General features: G+C 42.5%; 1 long non-coding RNA gene across 2 annotated transcripts; it reads left to right on the plus strand.

The window, feature by feature from the left end:
- The first annotated feature begins 725 nt into the window (after positions 1-725).
- On the plus strand, positions 726-19,067 carry LOC138831663 (uncharacterized). 2 transcript variants are annotated; one of them, XR_011373416.1, is made up of 4 exons: positions 726-873; positions 8,469-8,604; positions 10,397-10,502; positions 18,838-19,067. It is a non-coding gene; the product is annotated as an uncharacterized lncRNA (long non-coding RNA). The 2 variants fall into 2 exon arrangements; XR_011373415.1 differs by having other exon boundaries at positions 10,397-10,464.
- The last annotated feature ends 4,702 nt before the right edge of the window (positions 19,068-23,769 follow it).

The following is a 23,769-nucleotide window of genomic DNA, read 5'->3' on the forward strand; positions in this document are numbered from 1 at the left end:
TATATTTTGGAAAAATAACAGTATTTTATTCTTAATGAATATGAATTTACTCTTTAAAAATCTAAAATCCTTACAATGTTTGTATTTGCCTATTATATCATTGCTTATCTGTTTATTGAACTCAATACATGAATCCCATAAAATTAAGTGTGTGCTAGCATTTATTCTCCGTGCTTGAAACAAAGGATAAAAGATGGGTTAGTCCAGCTTCTTGTCTGCTGGAGTTCTGCAGGAAAGCTCAGCCCATGTGTTCTAGACAGTAGAACAGAACATGATGTTCTGGGTAAGCAGGTCAGATGAGGTCAAATGTTAAAGACCTTAGTGTTGCCCAGTGTAAGAGTCCAGATGATTAATATTCTAACTTCAGCCATCTTAAGTAGCAGGTAAGTTTTCCTCTGTTTTACTTGTTCCCATTTAAACATATAAGAAGTCTTCAGGACAGCTGAATTAAACTGACTGCATTGAACATTAGAATCAAGGGAGAGTTCCAAATATGCAGATAATAGGGGTCCAACTTAAACCCCATTTCCAGCTGCCCTAAGTGACTTGGTTACCTAGTAGGTGCCAAGCAGTGCCTTAGTCTCCCTGGTAACTTGAGGCTGGTAGAATCAGATATTAAGATGCCTATATAGGACCCAAGTGATGAAGTGACTTGCCCAAGGTTCTCTTGGATTATGACAGCTGGAGCTAGATTCCATACATTTTCCAATATAATTGAGAGGCTTTATACAGAGATGTATAAGGAAGTTGAATGCCTACACTAGCACAGATCGCTGACCCAATGTTCTTTGAACATCCATTAGTCACTTTCTGAACTGAAAGTGCTTTGAGCACATATGATGGTATATTCAAGTGGAATGGGCCTAAAGGAAGGTAGGCTATCTCTAAGCCAGTGTTCACCAAATCATGGACACCAGAAGCAATATGTGGTTTGACTTCATGGGAAATGTGCGTGAAAAGGTGTCTTGGTCAAACTTTCGGGTTCTAGCCATAAGGCTAGGGACTTTGTATGAGGAAAACCTGGTCACATTGCAGACTGCTTCTGGTGACTGCAATCAAAGCGGGCTGACATAAGCCAACATTCCCAAGAAAGGAAATATGGGGTGAGGCAGTTAATCCATAAACTTAGGTTCTCTGGACAGAAAATAGTGAAGGCAGTTGAACTCAACTACAGATTTTTGTAAGCACCATGCCTAATTTTTGCCTGAGGTTTTTTTTTTTTTTTTTGGGGGGGGGTCCAGTTGTGGGGACTGAACTCTGAGCTGGGTGCTGTCCCTCAGCTCTTCAGCTCAAGGCTAGTGCCACAGCACCAATTCCAGCTTTTTTTCTGCTTATGTGGTGCTGAGGAATCAAACCCAGGGCCTCATGCATGCGAGGCAAGCGCTCCACCACTGAGCCAACTTCCCAGCTTGCCTGAGTTTTTTAGATTATGATTCTTTTTCTGTTTAAGTCTGAATAATATTGCCATCTTCAGATTTCTGTAAATACATAGATGTAAATAGAAAAGAAAACTTGTTCATTATAACATGGGAACTCTGGAAAGAAAATATTAAGATGTTACAGATATTTTCTCTAGCTTTTTAAGACTTTTTTGAGAGTTTTTTGTTTTTGTTTTTTCGGTCTTGAGGCTTGAACTCTGAGCCTGGGCACTGTCCCTGCGCTCCAGCTCAAGGCGAACACTCCACCACTTGAGCCACAGCACTACTTCCAGTTTTCTGGTGGTTGTGGGAGGTAAGAGTCTCATGGACTTTCCTGCCTGGGCTGGCTTTGATCCTCAGATCTCAGCTCCTGATGCCCGGCTTTTTTGTGAGCTTTAAAAACAAGTAATGGTACATGAGTTGGGTATGATTTCTTAGAAGTTAAGCTTATTTTACAGCTGGAAAACTTCTACAATTTTAGAATTTATTGTTAGCCTTGACAATGACCTCTTGAGGTTTTTGTAATGGAAGAGTCTAGAATTATCTATGGCCAAAGTTCTATTTTTATAGCTCAAAAACATTTGTAAACTCGTATCACTGACCACAAATTGGTTATAGTCATTTCAATGTAGGTCTTTTTATCTTCCCTCAACCAGTGTACTCTCAGCCAAGGACAAAGTAAAATATTGAAAATTTCATCCCTAATCTTCAATTAAAATTCCACCCTTTCTACCATTTGTAAGGGGTTGGAATAATGGATAGCAAATGTCAATAAGCAGTTTTGAAACCATATATTCCTGCCAAGGGCAGCATCTCACAAAGGAAAGGCATACGTGTAGTCAACCAATGAGGTAAGAATGAACCAGATGATTACTAGCTGCCTGTGGCAGAATTGTAATTACATTTTTGGCCTTGGCATGTTACAGGAATTTCTCCTTAATCTTAAAACCTTCACATGGGTCTGGGAAGGTGGCTCAGTGGTAGAGCGCTTGCCTTGCATGCCTGAGGCCCTGGGTTCGATTCCTCAGCACCACATAAGAAAAAAGAAAAAAGCCGGAAGTGGCGCTGTGGCTCAAGTGGTAGAGTGCTAGCCTTGAGCTGAAGAGCTCAGGGACAGCACCCAGGCCCAGAGTTCAGGCCCACGACTGGACCCAAAAAAAACAAAAAGACAAAAACAATTATCACTGGAGGAAGTATTTTATGATGGCCTTGTGATGCATACTAGACAGATTAGAAATATAGGCAACTTCTAAATTACAGGCAGGCAGTATGATGCTGGTAAGTGTGATCCTGTGAGTGTATGTGTGCTATCATGTTATTTTTGGACTTTATCTGGTTCCAAAATAGTCTTTCTCAGCGTCTCAAACTATCCACTATTGTAAAGTGAACACACACTTCTCTTGCTTCCTACCTGTGTTGTTGTTGTGACACCTGTTTGGAAGAGAATGGAATCCAACCAAGCTCTCTACGAGAGACATAAATCCAATAACACGGCGGAACATCCAAGTTGTGATAAATTGAGAAAAGAGTTCTTGACCGTGAGGCTTTCCACCTTGATACAGACTAACATAGATGGAGAAAGGTTGACATCCAGGAGGAAGGAAAGACAAACTCCTCGGTGCCTTAGGCTGTTCTCAGGAAGGTTGGGTGTACCTTTCTCACTGAACCACATTGAAATTGTGCATTTGTTGATTGTCATATAAATCCCTGTACATATTCTTTGTAAACGTATCCTAATTACGAATTCCTTATTATCTTTATAAATTCTTGGGTAACACTTATTGACGTAGGTCAAATCAATACTTATGTTCAGATAGGCCCAAATCTGTGTGTAGTCATACATGTGGGGAGAGAGAGACCCTGAAAATATACACATGCACACCCAAAGGTGAAATTTGGGTCATTGGATACAAAAAAGCAGAATGTATCAGCCACTTTCACCTGAGCACATGGCTCAGAGATGAGCAAATGGGGACGGTAGTCAGGACTGGGCCTACAGTGTCCTATGATCGCTTTCCTCACCCCTCCTTGGAGAGATGTAGAGACGAAGCCAGCTTAAAACAAGTCCAGATAGGTGCTCTGACTTAAAACAGATGTTTCTTATCAAAGTTTGAAAGGATTTCATTATTAATGAGCCTGTTGCCACATGAGAGAGATTTTCCTAAGTGTGCCTTTGAGTCTAAGATAACTAGTATCTAATCTTTTCCCTCCAACTCCCTCCCTCCCCTTTCTTTCCCTCTAATGTAACCATGAGAACCAAGACAGGATTAGGCAATCATTCATACACCACCAGACTTGGAAATTCATGCCCCATCATAAATTTGAGCAGTTGGAAAGGTGAAAAGGTCATGTTAGATGCAGATGCTGATTTAAGAAATCCTAAAATCAGGAAGTGGCACTGTAGCTTACGTGGTAGAGCTCTTGCCTTGAGCTGAAGAGCTGAGGGACAGCATCCAAGCTCAGAGTTCAAGTCCCATAACCAAAAAAAAATCCTAGAATCAATGTTCCAAAGACAGCAACATCATTGATGATTTTTGGCACTATTGTCTTACTTTTCTTCCTTCTCCTTTTCCTCCTCTTACTCTTCCTTTCATTTAATATTATGACAAGGATATTTAGGGCACATAATTCGATTTGGGGGACATACCAGGTGTCTTGACTTCCAAAGGTTTATTTAGTAAGTGGTTAAGAACTAGAATATTCAAGACAATGGCAATGTGAGCATAATTACTTTATCTTTGACTAATGACTCCAATATGTTAAATGGACACTGAGGTCTATGAGTATATGAATAAAAATGAGGCAGATGGCTTTGTATGAGTCAGAAAAGGAAGAAAGGGTGCCAGGATACCCACTCCTACCACCTAAAATCCCTAGAGCAACAACACTTAACTCCAGGGAAACTTGACTTGCAGAGATTGTGTGGCTTCTAAGGATAGTGTGGGATTTCAGCCCCCACATGAAAACATGTTTTGGCACCAGGTCTCAAGAAGATAAGCAGGAATGGAATGGTGCAAGTTTTCTTCTTCTTCCTCCTCCTCCTCCTCCTCCTCCTCCTCCTCCTCCTCCTCCTCCTCCTCCTCCTCCTCCTCCTTCTTTCTTCTTTCTTTCTTCTTTCTTCTTCTTCTGGCTTGAACTCAGGGCCTGGGCGCTGTCCCTCAGCTCTTCAGCTCAAGGTGACTGGCGACTGCTCTACCACTTGAGCTACAGCACCACTTTCAGTTTTCTGATGGTTTATTGTAGATAAGAGTTTCATGGACTTTCCTGCCCTGGCTGGCTTTGAACCATGATCCTCAGATCTCAGGCTCCCGAATAGCTAGGATTACAGGCATGAGCCACCAGTGCCCTGTGCAAGTTCCTTCTTGTGTGTATGCCGCGCGTGTGTGCTCATGCTCATGTGCCAGTACTAAGGTTTGAACTCAGGGCCTGGGCACTGTCCCTGAGCTTTCTTTTTCAAGGCTAGTGCTCTATCACTTGAGCCATAGCACCACTTCTGAGTTTTATTTTGATGGTTAACTGGAGGTAAGAGTCTCATAACCTTTTTTCCCAGGCTGGCTTCAAACTGCAATCCTCAGATCTCAGCCTCCTGAGTAGCTACGAATACAGGAGTGAGCCACTGGCACCTGGCTAGGTTCCTTCCCTTTTATGAGGCTCAGAGAAGCACCAAAACAACTAAGCAGGGCTCAAGGTAGATAGCTTGTGTCCACAACTAAGAGCCCAATGTTGCCTTTCTCCACATCAGTGTCCACTGCCTAAGGACACTGGACAGGGCAAATAATAGCATCTCTAAGGAGAGAGAGAAAAAATTTTCCATTTAATTTTGTATTTGAGTGAAGGGGGGCGGTGATTGCTGTGAAGACCCAAATTAGCAAGCTAGACAATCAAATGAAGGAAATATTTCAAAGCACAAAGCAACTAGAGAGGAAGCCCCTGAAGTCATTGAGAGAAAAGAGACTTGGTGGTAGAGCCAAAAACTCCTACTATATTGGGAGACCTGAATGGAGAAAGGAAACTAAGGGGAAAGGGTTAAGTAAGGATAACAGCTAAATTGAATGTAATAAAAAAAATGTAGAAAGTACAAGCAAACACAAAATCCCTTTTGCAAAAAAGTAATCAGATCTGGCCTGATTAAGAAAAGACTGAGCAGCCCGGGCGCCTTTGGCTCACGCCTGTAATCCTGGCTACTCAGGAGGCTGAGATCTGAGGATCATGGTTCAAAGCCAGCCTGGGAAGGAAAGACCATGAGACTCCTATCTCCAATAAACCACTAGAAAACCGGAAGTGGCACTGTAGCTCAAGTGGTAGAGTGCTTGCATTGAGCTGAAAAGCTGAGGGACAGCACCCAGGCCCAGAGTTCAAGCCCCATAACAACAACAACAACAAAAGACTGAGCAAAGGTAAATAACATAAACAAGTCTATAAAAAAAACTACAACAGAAAGGTGACTAAGAATAAAATAAGAGAAACCTTTGCCACCAAACTGGAACCCCAAAGGAAGTGAGTAATTTCTTGGATCGAAGTGGACCCTTAAATAAAGAAAAGATAAATAGATCAATTAGCTTAGAATGTTACTTCAAAACTTGAATTGAAAAAGATCCCAGGAAGCCGGATGCTGGTGGCTCACGCCTGTAATCCTAGCTACTCAGGAGGTTGAGATTTGAGGATTGAGGTTCAAAGCCAGCCGGGACAGGGAAGTCTTTGAGACTCTTATTTCTAATAAATCACCAGAAAACCAGAAGTGGATCTGTGGCTCAAGTGGTAGAGTGCTCACCTTGAGCTGAAGAGCACAGGGACAGCACCCACAGAGTTCAAGCCCCACAACTGACCAAAAAACAAAAGATCACAGAATTACTTGGGCTCACAGCTGAGTATGAGTCAGGTATCTTTTAGTTCATTCTGATGTTATATCAGAGTCAAGAGTCAAGGCCTAGGAGGGGAGGAGAGAGGGAGAGAGAGAGAGAAAGACAGACAGAAAAACACCCTTAAAACCATCTTGTAAGTTGCTTTTCTGAGTCATCCAGGTCAAAGCTATCTCATGCTCTGCTAGACATGTAGTCTTCTGTATCTTCAAAATGTCACTATGGCTTTTTCCAAAAAGAAAGGTCCATTATTATCTCTGAGCTTTTCTTTTTCCAGGCTGCTGACATTTCTTTCTGTTGCCTGAGGTGTCAATGGAAAGTTCCAGACAGGCTCACATAGGTACAGGCACAAGCGAGGGTTGCCAAGTTCTGACTTAAATCTGGTCCACAGCAACGGTCAGCTGCATTTTGATTTCAGATATATTAAAACATAAAATATTAGTCCCAGAGCAGATGAGATACAGAGTACAAAAACACAGACTGGGGCTGTGAAGGTGGCTCAGTGGTAGAGCACTTGCCTTGCATGCCTGAGGCCCTGGGTTCGATTCCTCAGCACCACATAAGCAAAAAGAAAAAAGCCGGAAGTGGCGCTGTGGCTCAAGTGGTAGAGCCCTAGCTAGCCTTGAGCTGAAGAGCTGAGGGACAGCGCCCAGGCCCAGAGTTCAGGCCCTACGACTGGACCCCAAAAAAAAAAAAAAAAACACAGACTACCCAACTGCTCTCACATATGGAACACAATCACGAACCCTCTAGATAAGGTATTTGCAATCAGGATTGTGCCTTGTATCAAGAGAATAATGACACAGCACCAGACCCTCAGCAGTTGGACAGCAGGAAGAGAAAAGGATGAAGGTAGTTAAGTCAAGTGTTGCTTCAGCTTTTGTTTAGAAAAGCTAGCTGAGTTAAGTCCATTAATATTGAAAATTAGGAATACATGGAATTCTATCCCTCCATCAGAAAGAATGACACTGCCCCATTTGTTATGAAATGGAAAGACTTGGGAAAAAATTATATTAACTGAAGCCAGACCCAAAGAAACATAGTTCCCATGGTTTCACTTATTTGCAATAACTGGTATATGTCTAGGATAATCTTACCAGACAAGCAGAAAAGATCAAAAGCTATGTACATATGACCTTATAAGATGATGCTAAATGAATTAAACCCCAAGTTAGGGACACGAGGTTTTTTTCTTCGTTGCTGTTGTTTTTAATGTACTATGTGATTTTTTTTTGTTTATTTTGTATGTTCTTACCCCCACAGTATAACCCCTGTTTTCACTGTATTTGATTCCAATGTCCTGCATCTTGTATATACATTTTTCTGATTTGGGAAGGGGAAGGGAAAAAACAAAATGTTTAAGCAAGGATGCAGGTTGACCCATTGTAACAAGATGTACAAGACACTATGTTGAAAATGAACTTTACAACTCAGGGGGAGGAGTTGGGGTAGTGGGGAGGGAAGGAATAGTAGGAAGAAAACAAGGGAGGGGTAACAATGCTCAATAGGAAATGTATTCATTACCTTACTCATGTAACTGTAACTCCTTTGTACAGTATCTTTATAAAAAAAATTTTTTTTAAAGAAAAGAAAAGCAGTACTTGCCTATGGACCTGGAGACCAGAGTTGCAATCCTGATGTAGTCACCTAGTGAGAGAATTATTCTCTAGTTCTCCGTGTCTTCAAATGGAAGAAGGCCATGCCCAAGGTCCTCTGCTGATACTCTAGGAATTCATGTATCTAGAGCTCTTCCACTAAGAATCCAGTCCAGGACTTACCTTGGATCTTGGACAAGTCAAACCCTTGACTAGTCTGGAATAAAACTGGTCACACTGGCCAATAAATCTTCCTGCTCTTTCATTTCCCACATCAGTGCAGTCTAATCCCAACTGGAATGGAAATAAAAAATTACTGGGTTCCCTCTTCAATCTATTCTATAAAAACCTAGGTCAGCCCCCGCAGCTGCCTTGGGTGAGAGTCACAGAATAAGACCTTGAGCTCATTTTCCAGCACACACACATCCCTCCCCTCTCCCCCTCCATCCCTCCTCTGGGCATTGCTTTTGCCATGATGAATTTACATATATTTACTTTCTCTTATAGACAAACATAACATACAATTTGTTATCTTAGCCATGTTTAAGCATACAGTTCAGCAGTAGTAAACACGTCCGCATTGCATTCTCTTACAGCCTCTTCATTTTTTTTTATTCATGTGCCCTTCATAACAAGTCAAATAGCACCTAAAGGCATAAAAAGGAAATGTGAAAAAAATCTTACAGTCATCCTTTCCAAAGACAATTCCTCGCAGGTTCAGTTCCAGAAAAGGTATATATCCACATGTACTTATGCTTTTTATATTTATATAGTACACATAGGTTTCTTTTATATATATATAATATATATTTTATATATATATAAATATATAATATATATATATTATATAGAGAGAGATAGATAGATAGATAGTGTGTGTGTGTGTGTGTGTGTGTGTGTGTGTGTGTGTGTGTGTGTTACTGCCCCTTGCTTTTTTATTAATAAAAAAAAAAATCTTGAGCCAGGCAGTGGTGGCTGGTGCCTGTAACCCTAGCTACTCAAGAAGCTGAGATCTGAGGATCCGGGTTTGAAGCCAGCCTTGGGCAGGGAAATCGTTAGACTCTTACCTCCAATTAACCACCAGAAAACTGGAAGTGGAGCTGTGGCTCAAAGTGGTAGAGCACGTGCCTTGAGCTAGTAAGTTCAGGGACAATGTCCAGGCCCTGAGTTCAAGGCAAAAAAAAAAAAAAAAAAAGATACATGCAACCTACTTTTTTCTTATGTACTATCTTGTGAAGTTAGCTTTGGTGTGTGTGTGTGTTGTACTGATGTTTGAACTATTTGAATCACATCCCTATATATATATGTTTGCTTTAGTTTATTTTTCAGATAGGGTCTTCTGCTTTTTTCAGTCTTCCCAACTAGCTAGGATTACAGGAATGCACTATCATATCCAGCTTGGGTTTTCTTTGTTTTTTACAGACTTGCTTACTGTTTTGCTTAGGCTGACAAACCTACATCCATCTATGTTTACCTCCTGGGTAGCCAGGATTACAGACCTACATCGCTATTACCAGCTCCAACTTTTGATTTTAAGTGCAATTTAGAAACACAATAAATTCCTGGTAATTTCTTGTCATGTGAAGTTAGCTGCTTACCAATTACTCTTTAAAACAAAAAGAAGATCACTGTCCAGACCATATGGCAATGCCTGGTTTCCGGAAGTTTCCCTAGTATTTCTTTCTACCTTTTTGAAGATCAAACTTTCTGGAAGAAATACACTGTTTGCCTTCTACAGGAAGACAGAATACAAAGGACCAGCACCTCTGTTACCATATGAATATTTCCCTTGTAGATAGATGTAGCAAGGTAGGTTTTTGGTGTTTGTGCCTGATTATATACCTCAAAAATAATGCCTTACCTCTGCCAGCCTGAGAGCAGGTGTTACAGAGGCAGTGGGTCTACTGTGAGTGCTGAGCCTGCAGCAAGTTTGACCTCTGTCCCTAGTTCCTAGGAGATAACCCCTACATCTAAAGTAATGAGGATGTCTTTGTTATTCATGGTGGGCACCTCAGAGCAAATCTGCTAGCTTATAACAAGTAGGAGACTCATGGTAGGTCCTTGGAAGGTCATGCTAATGTGACTTTGGCTGGGGACTAGCCATGTCAGAAAGACCAAATCTATGTTTAGAGCAAAAGACAGGGTTTAAAGCTTTTCCTTTTCCTTTTCCCATTGTTATTTCTTTCCTTATATTCTTCAGCTTGGCTTTTTCAAAGGGGAAGTTAGTTGAGGATTACGTTCAACCACATGAACAATGATTCCATCATTCATCCCTTCTGCAATAAAACCCCAATAAAAACTCTGGACGCTGAAGCTTAGGTGACACTCCTTGGTTGGCAATACCCTTCACATTGTCACATAAGGATGTGTCAGGTTGATAATACGTCTTGAGCATAACAGAAGCTTTGTTTTGCGGTGCCTCCCTGACCTTGCTCTACTCTCTGCCTTTTGCTTGTTCTAAGTTGTAAAAAAAAAATTTTTTTACTATAATAAAATGAATTGTTTTGTGTTTTATTTGAGACAGGATCTCACTCTGTAGCCCAGCATGGCTTCCAAATCCTTCTACCTCAGACTCAAGTGCTGGGATTATAGGTATGCATGCACCCCCAGAACTGTCTAAAACTGCAATTGTGAGTATAATACTTTCCTGACTTCTGTGACATGTTCAGCAAGCAAGTAAACTAGAGAGGATAGTGGGATTCCCTAAACTTTTAGCCAGATAATCAGAAGCAAGGGTGATCTGGGACCCCAGATAACTATTGGTAACTGAATAAGAACAGCTATGTGAAGGTCTTTGGCCTAACTCCGGGTAGTTGGTCTCAGAAGTCATAGGAAGGTGGGTATTGAGGAAGAAGTAAGGACTGAAATTCAGCTACTTCTACCCTTGTGCAATGTCTTCTCTCCTATGACACAAGAGAGTGAGATGGCTTTTCATCTCTCCATGTTCCTGAAGAGTTGAACAATCTCTACTTCTAAGAGGTGCTTACAAGCTGACAAACATTGACTCCTAATTTGGGCCCACAAATTAGCTAAAAGCAGGATAAAGGCTAAGTATTCCATTTTGTACCTATGTCCTTTGCCCTAAGCCATTCTCTCCTGTGGTCACTGCAGCCATTTTGGAAGCCTGGAAGGAATGGATAGGAGCCAGGACCACCTGCCATACAGCAGTGACTCTTACTATAGCAAGCCCCCACCTGGCCAGTCCTGAGACAATGGGACTTAGCTCTTCTTCTCACTCCCTAAGAGCCTATGATAAAAGCTCAAAGTGACAAGTAGCAGCAGTAATCATAATAATTTAGCAGAAGTCAGGAAGCCCCATGTCTGGTGGTTATAGAATTTCAAAAATCTCTCAACTTATGGGTTAAAAAATGCATTAGAAAAAAGCAATGAAAACTATAAGGAGATACAATAAAAATTGCCAGGTGCCAGTGGCACCTGGAATGCTAACTACTTAGGAGGCTGAGATCCGATGATCATGGTTCAAAGCCAGTCCAGGCAGGAAAGTCTGTAGACTCTTATTTCCAATTTATCACCAAAAAAGCCAGAAGTGGAACTGTGGTTCAAGTGGTAAAGTTCTATCCTGAGCAAAAAAGAGCTCAGAGACAGTACCCAGGTCCTGAGTTCAAGTTCCAGAACCAACACACACGCGCGCGCGCACACACACACACACACACACACACACATACATGCATGCATGCACACACACACACAGAGTTCATGAAATCATGAAGGATACAGATGAAGTAACCTAAGACTTTCCATTAGTCAAAGTACTTCAATCTTGACACAGGAAAATTTAACACAATCAACATATTCAATGGATAATGGACTAAGGGAATCCAGTGCTCAGCGAATAGCACAAAGATTTAGAGGAAACTCAAGAAGCACATCAAAATAGCTGGCTTCTTTTTTTTTTTTTTTTTTTGGTCTGGTTGTGGGGCCTGAACTCTGGGCCTGGGCGCTGTCCCTCAGCTCTTCAGCTCAAGGCTAGCGCTCTACCACTTGAGCCACAGCGCCATTTCCGGCTTTTATCTTTTTGCTTATGTGTGCTGAGGATCAAACCCAGGGCCTCTGGCTTGCAAGGCAAGCACTCTACCACTGAGCCACCTTCCCAGCCCCTAGCTGGCTTCTTAAGGAAAAATAAAATCCAGGGAAATTATCATAATATGTTGAGGTTGTACCGAAACATTCACAGAATGTGTACTTAGGATTCTCTCCAGAAGTAGAGGCTCAGCTGAGATGAACGGAGATTGCTGAAGTTTCCTCTACTGAAAGAAGGGTCCCATTGCCTCAGACCTGACTCAGCCTGTCAGGAATCCCCAGAGGCTTCGCCAGCTGCCCAAGTCACGCCAGTACTTCTTGACCTGCCCTGAGAGCCAGTTCACACACACTGAAGGAAATGATTCTGATTCTTGCTTTTCTTTTTCTGTCCATTTCTACCAGTGCCTTTGCCCACTTTGGTAGGAAAGGATACCAGACAGGTCTCAGTCCAATTCCAGGTCAAACTCAGATGTCTTGACCATAAACAATTACCAGGCTTTGCCTGGCCAGCCTGTGGAGGAGAAGCTACTTTCCCCACACCACCCTTGAGGCTCTGCCAGTGCACTGCAATTTTCTAGAGGGAGTTGCAGCCCAGGCCTCAGGCCTTCTCCCCACCCCACCCAGCCACCTTCACAGGCAATCATGTTCAAAGCACAGGTGCCTTCATTTTGAGGCCTCCACATTAGGGCCTGGCAGTTCTAAGACACTTCTCAGCAGCTGAGACTTTATTGGAAGCCTTGCTGAAGCACTTCTGAATATCAATTCAGAATCTTTCCCCCAGCCTTCCTTCTCTTTCTCCTCTCCCTGGCCCAAGGATCCATAGAGAGGCAGAAGAATTTTGTTCCAGGCTCCTTGACAGTGAGCTACTTCCCTCCCTGTACACTGCATTCACCTGCTAAGTTTTCTTCATATGTACATTAATAACCAGAATGTTACATAACCACATATGTCTACTAGTAAACAAAAAGGATTGAATGAATGGTTTGGTGCACCTATATGATAAATTACTATGCAGATATAAGATATGAGGGTGGATATAAATGAAAACCTGTTTTACTGGTTCAAAGTAGTATGTACTCTGTATTTCCATACATGTGCAAAAATATGCAATCACATGTTAGTGGCTCACACCTGTAATCCTAGCTTCTCAGGAGGTTGAGATCTGAGGATCATGGGCCGAAGCCAGCCTGGACAGAAAAGTCCATGTGACTCTTATGTCCAATTAACCACTAAAAGACAAACAAAAAGAAGCCAAAAGTGGAGCTGTGGCTCAATTAGTAGAATGCTACCCTTGTGCAAAAAAGCTCAAGGGCAGTGCCCAGCCCTGAGGTCAAGCCCCAGGACCAGCACAAAAAAAGAATGCAAACAGAATAATTACCATAGCTACCTCCACACTATTGCCAATAACTACTACCTCAGGGTTGTAAGGTAATCTATATCTTTGATATTCTTGCCTATCTCTATTTTCTAATCTTGGATGTTAATATTATATTTTAATATATTTCTTTGAACAAGAACGTATGTATCTGGGACTTCATCTTAAGTATATATATATATATTTTTTTTTTCTTTTGTCAGTCACGGGGCTTGAACTCTGGGCCTGGGTGCTGTCCCTCAGCTCTTCAGCTCAAGGCTAGTGCTCTACCACTTGAGCCACAGTGCCACTTCCAGTTTTCTGAGTGGTTTATTGGAGATAAGAGTCTCACGGACTTTTCTTGTCTGGGCTGGCTTTGAACCTCAATCCTCAGATCTCAGCCTCCTGAGTTGCTAGTATTACAGGCATGAGTTACCGGCGCCTGGCAAGTATATAATTTTAAGTATGCAAAATTTAACTTTAATGTTTATTGTAAAATTGTTCAATAGTGAAAATTTAGAAATAATTCAATTTCTACTATTAGAGGAGATTTGAAAAATAATTTATGCATAGCCTATAATAGTGGACAGCTAAATTAAATATTATAGATCTGAAAAAAAGTTTCATTATGTATTAACATGTGTAAAAAAACACAGAGTAAACTGAGTTCTTGTGGCTCATACCTGTAATCCTGGCTACTTAGGAGGCTGAGATCTGGAGGATGGTTTCCTGGCAGAAAAGTCTGTAAGACTCCAGTTCCAAATATAACCAGTGAAAAGCAGGGTTGGACATGTGACTCAACTGGTAGAACACCAGCTATGAGCAAGCACATCAAGTAACCACGTAAATGCATGGTCCTGATACTGACCCAAAAAAATAAGGTTACACAACAGTGCATTTTCATAACCCTTTAACCCAGCAATTCCAGTTCTAGGAACTACTAGCACAAAGAAGAAGTGTAAACATTGGTTACGTAATTTCAGCAAAAATTAGAAGCTACCCAGATCTTATCAATGAAATAGCTGAAAGAAATAGCAGCCCATTCATGAATGGACTACTAACAACTGCTGGAAAGAATGAAATGAATCTTCATGAGAAAACAGTAAATGTCATTAAACACACACACACACACACACACACACACACACACACACACATATGTACATGGTAGAGTATTAAACTCAGGACCTCATGTGTGCTGAGCAAGCACTCAATCCCTGAGAAACCGCCACTGCAAATTCTTCACTGAAGAAATACTTGTATGAAAGCATTGTGAAATACTATCTAAATCTTACACTTCTGAACTATTTCAATTGCCTTACCATGCATCTATAACATTTACAATTAGAAAAGAGTTTCAAATATATATAATCATTGTATTTCAAATATATATATAATCATTGTATTTGTATTTGTATTTGTGTGTGCCTGTGTATATCATATGCATAGATACATATACACAAACATTCTTTAAGAAGAAAATGATGACAATAGTTAATTCTGCCTGGTAGAATTAGAACTGATTGTGTGTGTGTGTGTGTGTGTGTGTGTGTGTGTGTGTGTGTGTGTGTGTGTGTGTGTGTGTGTGTGTGCGCTGGTCCTGGGGCTTGAACTTGGGGCCTGGGCATTGTCCTTGAGCTTTTGTGCTCAAGGCTATTACTCTACTACTCAAACCAGAGCTCCACTTTCATATTTTTTTTCTTTTTTTTGGGGGGGGGGTCCGGTCGTGGGGCTTGAACTCTGGGCCTGAGCACTGTCCCTCAGCTCTTCAGCTCAAGGCTAGCGCTCTACCACTTCAGCCACAGAGCCACTTCCGGCTTTTTTCTTTTTGCTTATGTGGTGCTGAGGAATGGAACCCAGGGGCTCAGGCATGCAAGGCATGCGCTCTACCACTGAGCCACCTTCCCAGCCCTCCACTTTCATCTTTTTGATAGCTAATTAGAGATAAGAGTCTCATCAACTTCCTTGCCTAGGCCAGCTTCAAACCATGGTTCTCAGATCTCAGCCTCCTGAGTAGCTCTGATTGCAGGTGTGAGCTACTGGTGCCCAGTAAACTCATTTCTCTTTTATTATTTTTGCTCTTCTGCGTTCTTTCACAATTTTATGATAAACATACTTTCTTTTATTTTAAAAAAACTGCTTTCAGGGACTCCATACATATCATCATACAAGATGATATTAAGTGAAATGAACCCCAAGATAGGGGCACAAATATATATTTTTCTTTCTTACTATTGTTTCTAACGTATTTATAATGTATTATGTGATTTTTTTTTTTGTTTCTTGTATGTTCCTCCCCCATGGTATATCCCCTGTTTTCACTGTATTTGATTCCAGTGCCCTGCATCTTGTATATATACTTCTCTAATTTGGGGAGGGGAAGGGAAAAAACAAAATGCTTAAATAGGGATACGGGTTGACCCTTGTAACAATGAGATGTACAAGACACTATATTGAAAACGAACTTTACAACTTCGGTTGTGGCGGGAAGAGGAGGGAGAGTAATTGTAGAGGTGGGAGGGAAAAGGATGGTAGGGGAAAAACAAAGGAGACAACAATGCTTGATAGGAAAAGTACTCATTACCTTGCTCATGTAACTGTAACCCCTCTGTACAGTATTTTTACAATAAAAAATGTACAAAAAAAACTGCTTTCAAGTTTAAAGTTTTTACCTAGGCACCAGTGGCTCATGCCTGTAATCCTATACACACATTCTGAAAGAATCACAAAATGAGGATCACAGTTCAAAGCCAAGGCTGGCAGGAAAGTCTGTGAGACTCATATTCCAATTAACCAGCAAAGCTGTAAGTAAGGGTATGACTTTAGTGGTAGAGCACACCAGCCCTTGAGCAAGAAAGCTAAGGGACAGTGTCTGAACCCTGAGTTCAAGACCCAGTACTGGCACAATCACACACACACACACACACACACACACACACACACACACACACACACACACACACACACACACACACACACACACACACACACCACTTTAATTTGTATTTCTAGTGATCTCAAATGTCCTGCCCAGGGCTTTGTTGCGGCTCCTTGGTTCTGTGGAAAAGCAGTTTCTCAAAGGCACAGGTAGGTTAGTTAATAAAACAAAACAAGCACATGAAAAAAGAGCCATGTATTTTATGAATCCATGTACACGGAAGTCCAAATTGGGAAAGCCACAAAAAATGAAAGTATATTAGCAATCGCTAAGGGCTAGGGGCCAGGTTGAAGGAGATGGATTCCAGAAAGTACGAGATTAAAGGTATGGTATGTCTTACTTGTTTTCCATTTTGACTCACTTTCTTTTATGTTCTATGGTGTTTTATTTTGCAGAGTACCCTATATACTGTGCTCATGTAATTAATAAAATTTTAGATTTTAAGGAAACTCCATGCTAGCTGAGCCATGCTCCTCTGTTACCCCCATTTTCCAGAGAAGGAAACCAAATTCAGGCTGCTTCCCGAGAGTATGGAGGAAAGTAGAAGTATGGCTTGCAAGTAGAAGCAAGAGGCTGGTCTGCCTTTATATTTCACCCATCCTACATGGATCCTATGATTTTCAGTTATGCTGGAGAAGGACTAGAAACAGCCTTTCTTCCCAGAAACCTCTTCATCTGGTCCATTAAAAGAATTGTGGCAAATATGTAAATAACCGTTTGGTGGGTGTCTGAGGTTAAATTGAGCTATGTTCCCGGGGCTGGGATTCCACATGCTGGGATACCTGAGCTACGGGAGCTGTTGTGAAGTGGAGTTGTTCCACTATCACCACTGTCCCTCCCCAGAACTTCCCCAGCGGAAGCCCTGTACCCATTAAACACAGTATCACTGTTCCTCCTCCATGTCAACCCCTGGCAACAATCAATCATTCTTCTATCTTGTTGATGATTGTTCTACTCTAGTTAACTCAAATAAGTGGAATCATACAATAATGATTCTTCAGTGATTGGCTTAGTTCACTCTGTTTAGTATCTTAAAAATTCACTGATGTTGGTGGTGGCTCATGCTTGTAATCCTAGCTACTCAGGAGGCTGAGATCTGAGAATTACAGTTCAAAGAAAACCTGGGCAGAAAAGTCCATAAGACTCTTACTTCCAATTAATCACCAAAAAGCAAGAAGTAGAGCTCTGGCTCTAATGGCAAGAGTGCTAGCCTTGAGCACAAAAGCTCAGGGACAGCAACCAGGCCCAGAGTTCAAGCCCAAGAACATGCACCAACAAAAGGAAAGAAATCAAAAGCTCAGGGACAGTGCCCAGGTCTAAGTTCAAGCCTCAAAACAGCACCCTCGCACATGCACACACATACACACACACACACACACACACACACACACACACACACACACACACACACACACACACACTTGCTCATACACACGGGCACATACACACAATTTACCTAAGTTGTAGCATGTGTCAGAATTTCCTTCCTTTTCCAATTATAGCTTATTGTGTGCTAGGTAATATTTTTTTATCTTGGGCACAGCATTGGGCTGTTGTGAATGATGTTGCAGAGTCGTGTCTCTTTAAGTCCCTGCTTTTGACTCTATATCCAGGGCTGGAATTGCTGAGACATATAGCAATTTTGTTTCCTTTTTGTGAGGAACCACCGGACATTTTCCATATGGCTGTACCATCTTACATTCTCTGCAGGGAGGCTTTTTCTTTGAAATAATTAAATTATTTAAAATAGACTACGATGGTGCATGCATTTACTTATAAATAAATAACTAAAATTATTGAATTATAAACTTGAAATAGCTAGGGTCTACACGCTCCAAACGAACAAAAGATGAATCTGGTTTTGTTTGTTTGGTTTTGCTTTTATGTTGTTATTCAGCCTGGCCACTGCCTTTTAGCTTTTTCACTCAAATCTGGAACTCTACCACTTGAGCCACAACCCCACTTCCAGATTTTTGGTGGTTTAATTGGAGATAAGGGTCTCATGGACTTTTCTGTCCGGGTAGCTTTGAATTTCATTCTCTGATCCCAGCCTCATGAGTAGCTAGGATCACAGGCGTGAGCCACCAGCACCTGGCTTATAAATGCTGTTTTAAAATTAAAAGGTAAAAATGACACTTTCTTAAGAACCCCAAGGAGAAGCCCTTTTTGAGTAGCATCCTCAAGAAGAGCTGGACAAGCTGCAAGTTTCCTAGGCTCAAAGGGCCAGCTGTTTGTGTCAACTGCATTACAGACATCTAGTTTAGGAATCCTGACTTTCTTCTTAAAAGTGTCTCTGTTGGGCTGGGAATGTGGTTTAGTGGTAGACTGATTGCCTAGCCTGCATGAAGCCCTGGGTTCCATTCCTCAGAATCACATCAACAGAAAAAGCCAGAAGTGGTGCTGTGGCTCAAGTGGTAGAGTGCTAGCCTTGAGCACAAAGAGGCTCAGGGACAGCGTCCAGGCCCTGAGTTCAAGCCCAAGGAGTGGCAAAAAAAAAAAAAAAAAGAAGAAAAGAAAAAAATATATATCCATGGCTATACGGGGCCACTGTGCATAAAACATTTGATGGTGAAAGTGGGTTGGAGAATATCCATTTTATTAATTTAATAATGTTTTCTTCTCTTTCCCACAGGTGTTCTCTTCTCTGTCGTGTTCCTGCCTGCCTGCCTGCCTCATAGAACTCAGTCCAAAACATGAGTCCTGGCAGACAGGCCTTTGCTAAGACTCAGACTCGAAACCCTTTTCTTGGCCTCTGATGAAGCCCAGAAGCCTCCACAAAAGCTCCTTTGCCTTTCTAAAAGTCTTGCTGGGAGTTAAAATGTTAACCTGAGTCATTTAGGTACATGACTATAACATGAAATAAACAGCTTCACAATAAACTGCTAATTACTGTGACTCAGTCTTCTGGTTCACAAAAGACTGGCATCTGCACAGGTAAGGACTAGAATCTTCCCACTCACTCAGTAGGAAATTACGTGATATATGCTCCTGAAACTGTTCAGCTATTCTGTGTGTGTGTGTGTGTGTGTGTGTGTGTGTGTGTGTGTGTGTGTGTGTGTGTGTGTGTATGGTGTACAATGCACACTCCATCAAAGATCACGGTGTCAATGATTTTATTTGGGGGGATGGATTTCTCACATTGACAGAGTCCACTGCTCTTACATATGCAGCTAACATTCATGTGAATATTCACATCATCTCTGAACTTCTTCACTTTTCAAATGAACAAGATCTCTAAGATCTTTGCCAAATATTCTGTAACTGCCCAGAAAAACTGCACACTCAGTAAGTAAACTGTAGAAGAAAGCTTTTTATTTAGGCATCCTCAAGATCCTTGTTTCTACTTGGACCCACTGACAAACATTAGACTCTACTATCTGTTGTTAGCAGTCAAGAAATCACACTTGCAAGCTGGGTGCAGGTGGCTCATGCCTATAATCCTAGCTACTCAGAAGGCTGAGATCTGAGGATCGTGGCTTGAAGCCAGCCCAGGCAGAAACTCCCCGTAAGACTCATATCCAATTAACCACTCAAAAACCGCTCAGTGGTACAGTGCTTGCCTAGCATGCATGAAGCCCTGGGTTTAAGTCCTCAGTACCACATACTCAGAAAAACAGAAGTGGAGCTGTGGCTCAAGTGGTAGAGTGCTAGCCTTGAGCACAAGAAACTCAGGGGGTCAGTGCCCAGGCCCTGAGTCTCAGCCCCGGGACTGGCAAAAAAAAAAAAAAAAAAAAGCTAGGCTGGTGGCTCACACCTGTAATTCTAGCTAACCAGGAGGCGCTGAGATCTGAGGATTGTGGTTCAAAGCCAGGCAGGCAGGAAAGTCTGTGAGACTCTTACCCCCAATTAACCACCAAAAAACTGGAAGTGGCATTGTGGCTCAAGTGGTAAAGCACTAGCCTTGAGCTGAAGAGCTCAGGGACAGTGCCCAGGCCCAGAGTTCAAGCCCCATGATTAAAAACAAACAAATAAACAAACAAAAAAAACAGGAAGTGGTGTTGTGGCTTAATTGGTAGAGTGCTAGCCTTGAGCATAGAGATTCACAGGGACAATGCCCAGGCCCTGAGTTCAAAACCCAGGCCCAGGAAAAGAAAGAGAGAAAGACAGAAAGATGGAAGGAAGGAAGGAAGGAAGGAAGGAAGGAAGGAAGGAAGGAAGGAAGGAAGGAAGGAAGGGAGGAAGGAAGGAAGGAAGGAAGGACGGGAGGGAGGGAGGGAGGGAGGGAGGGAGGGAGGGAGGGAGGGAGGGAGGGAGGGGGAAAGGAAAGAAGGAAAGAAGGAAAGAAAGAGAAAGGAAGAATTACGCTTCCTGATCCCAGCCTATCTATCCAGTTATCTCCCATTGCTCCTCTAGAAGAGCCCTCTGCCTCGAGGACTTCCATCTTCACACCCATGCTCATGCTCCTTCCTCTGGTTGGCTTCAAGGAAAAAATTCTGGGACCTTGTTTCAATTCCAAATCTCACTAGATGAAAAGAGAATGAAGATGAGAATTCACAAGGGTGGAGAGCAGCAGTTCCCTTTTCCCTTTTTCATAATACAAAAAAGTTATCATGAGTGCCAGGAAGGGGAGACTACCGGGGCTTACCCTGGTAGATTTGCTCATTTACCACCTCTTGCTTCAGTATTTTGGGTCTCAGACAATAGCATGTAAAAACTGTGCCAGAGCAGTGGTTCTGTCTATATCAAAGCATTACACCTGCTATGCTAACACAGGGACTTTTTCTGATCTATCTTAAGTTCCATCCCACTTAAGTAGTCACAAATAACAGAAACAATTCAGACAAAGATTGTATTTACAGAACATTTTGACAAAAATATAGATAGGGGTTGGTAATGTGGTTTAGTGCTTGCCTAGAACTCTGAGGCCCTGGGTTTGATTCCTTGGTATCACATAAACAAAAATAAATAAATAAAACAATTATTTAAAAAAACGTAGATTAGATGTGTCTCTAGCTCTCTTCAAGCTTCCTTTCTATAATCCCACAGTTTATAATTAGGCTGGAATTATAATTCATTCCAGATTATGAAAAAGTGTTGCAAAATACCTACAAAGATAATTCTCAAAGAATGTTAAAATCTAAATTTAAATACTCTCCAAAACATTGTGAATGAAGAGCTCTATTCCAATCAACACTGATGCCAAAAAAGTTTTTTTTTTTAACACAAATTAGTCAATAAAAAGCATTCAAGGAAGTGGTGCTGTGGCTCAAAGTGGTAGAGTGCTAGTTTTGAGCTGAAGAGCTGAGGGACAGCGCTCAGACCCAGGGTTCTAGCCCCATGACTGACCAAAATTAAAAAAAAAAAAAAAAAAGAAGCATTCAAACATGAAAACTTTTATACCATTCCCATGAAAATCAGGCATAAAAAAGAAAAGCCTCCACATTATGATTGTTCATTAGTATTTTGTAGATTCTAGAAAGTGCAATAAAATTTTTTAAAAAAATTTTGAGAGGTGGTTGCTCATGTCTGTCTTCTTGGCTACTTAAGAGGCTGAGAATCCCAAGTTTTCAGCACAGACAGAAAAGTCTGAGAGACTTTTTCTTCAAAATCACCAGCAAAAAGTAGGTCTGGAGGTGAGAGTGTAGAGGTAGAGCATCCTCTGGGAAAGCAAACCAAGCAAGCATAAGACTCTTAAGTTTAAACCCCAGTACACACACACACACACACACACACACACACACACACACACACACACACACACACACACACACACACACACACACACACACACACACACACACGCGGTTATCAATACTGGAAGTTTTCAGTTATCAATACACACACACACACACATATATACACATATACAGATATACTGTTACCAATACTGGAACTTTTTTAACAGTAACTTACTGTAGACACTTTGCACTTTATCTAGAATTCTCAAAATATCCTTTTAAAAAATAACAATAAAATTGGTTAAGGTAGCTAGATAAAAGATACATTTTAAAACTGCACTGTTTTTCTACCTATGTGTAAGCTGTGGAAATGACAGTGATATTCCTTCCAAAATGGACAAACCCATAAAATATTGAGTCAGGCTTTAACTAGGAAGGCAGACATAGACCCAGAACAGAATAGGGACCTCCAACAATTTCCACCTTCATACAAGCAACCAGAATGCGGACAACTGAGGGGGGTAACAATGCTCAAGAGGAAATGTACGCATTACCCTACTCTTCTAACTGTAACCCCTCTGTCCAGGATCTTTACAATAAAAAATGTAAATAAATAAATAATGTTAAAAAGAGAATGCGCACAACGATGGTCCAAACCAATCCCCTGGGGCTGGAGAAGGAGCTCAGTGCTTGAGCACTTGTCCAGAGGCAGGAGGCACTGACTTGCACGCCCAGCACTGTAAAAAACAAACAAACAAAACCACTAAATCTACATTAATCAGTGTGGACATTAATCCAAGTCCGGAGTAGGCGAAACTCGATCAGGCTTAAAACTTGCTCAATTCTCAACTCCTCCTCCCACAGCCATCTATAGGTCTTAAAGATTTGAAACCGTAGTAGCTTCTCAGAGAAGCAGACTCAAAGTCTTCATGCACAAAACATAATATATGCACATCCGAAAGCCCACAAGGAAACCCCAGGGTGCCATTACTACACACTGGAAAAGAATGAAAAACAAAGAGGGAAGACAGGAAGGGCAAAGGCCTGGGGTGGGGAGGGAGAGGGGAGGGGAGGAGAGGGGAAAGGGAGAAGAGGGAAGGGGAGGGGAGGGGAGAGGACGGATAGAAAGGGGAGGGGCAGGCTGCAATGCTTGGTAAGAAATGTATGCATTATCCTGCCCATGTAATTGTAACCCCTCTGTTCAGTATGTTCTCAAATAAAATAAAATTAAATTAAAAAAAAAAGAAAGGGGAGGGGCAGGAGGAGTAGGGAGAGGAAGGAAAAGGAGGGGAGGGAAGGAGAAGGGAGGGCAAGGGAAGGGGGGCCAGGGACAGGAGATGAGTGAGTAACCACCCAGAAATTACAGTATTTGCGCCCACCCCCAGGGGCGGACACGGGGCGCGGGGTCTGGGGGCGCATGGGAGGCGGGCGCCCCGGGGCTCGCCGCCCAGCGTGCGGGGAGAGCGGCGCGCGCGGCCCGCGGGGCGGCGCCAGGGGACGGACGGGACGCGGGGAGCACGGGGACCGGGTGAGGCGCACACGCACCGGGCGATGGGCGCGGGTGTCCGTCTCCGCGCCCCCCATCCCCCTGGTCCCTTGCAGCCTCGCGGACCCTCGGCCGACCCGGGGACCTCGGGCGTCTCCGGCACAGCCGTGGCAGGTCGGGAACCAGCGAGGTGAGGACCGTTCCCCCTCTCCACCTGCCCCAAACTTGGGTTCCTGGGGAATCCCCTGCAAACCGCGCTCAAGTCACTCCTGGAGCGCGGGCCGGGGCTGGCGCGCCGCGGGGTCCAGGCGCTTCTCGAGGAAATGGCTGAGAGACGAGGAACGTGGGGGCGCGCGCGGGGCACTCCCGGGGATGTGGGGAACAGTTTCGGGGAGCGGGATGGGGGTGCTGGCGCGGGTGCGGGGCGGCTCTGGAGACTTCCGAGATCCTCCTAACCCAG

This window comes from Dipodomys merriami, unplaced genomic scaffold, assembly GCF_024711535.1.
Source record: "Dipodomys merriami isolate MVZ:Mamm:240054 unplaced genomic scaffold, mDipMer1.0.p SCAF_2, whole genome shotgun sequence".
Taxonomy (NCBI): Eukaryota; Metazoa; Chordata; class Mammalia; order Rodentia; family Heteromyidae; genus Dipodomys; species Dipodomys merriami.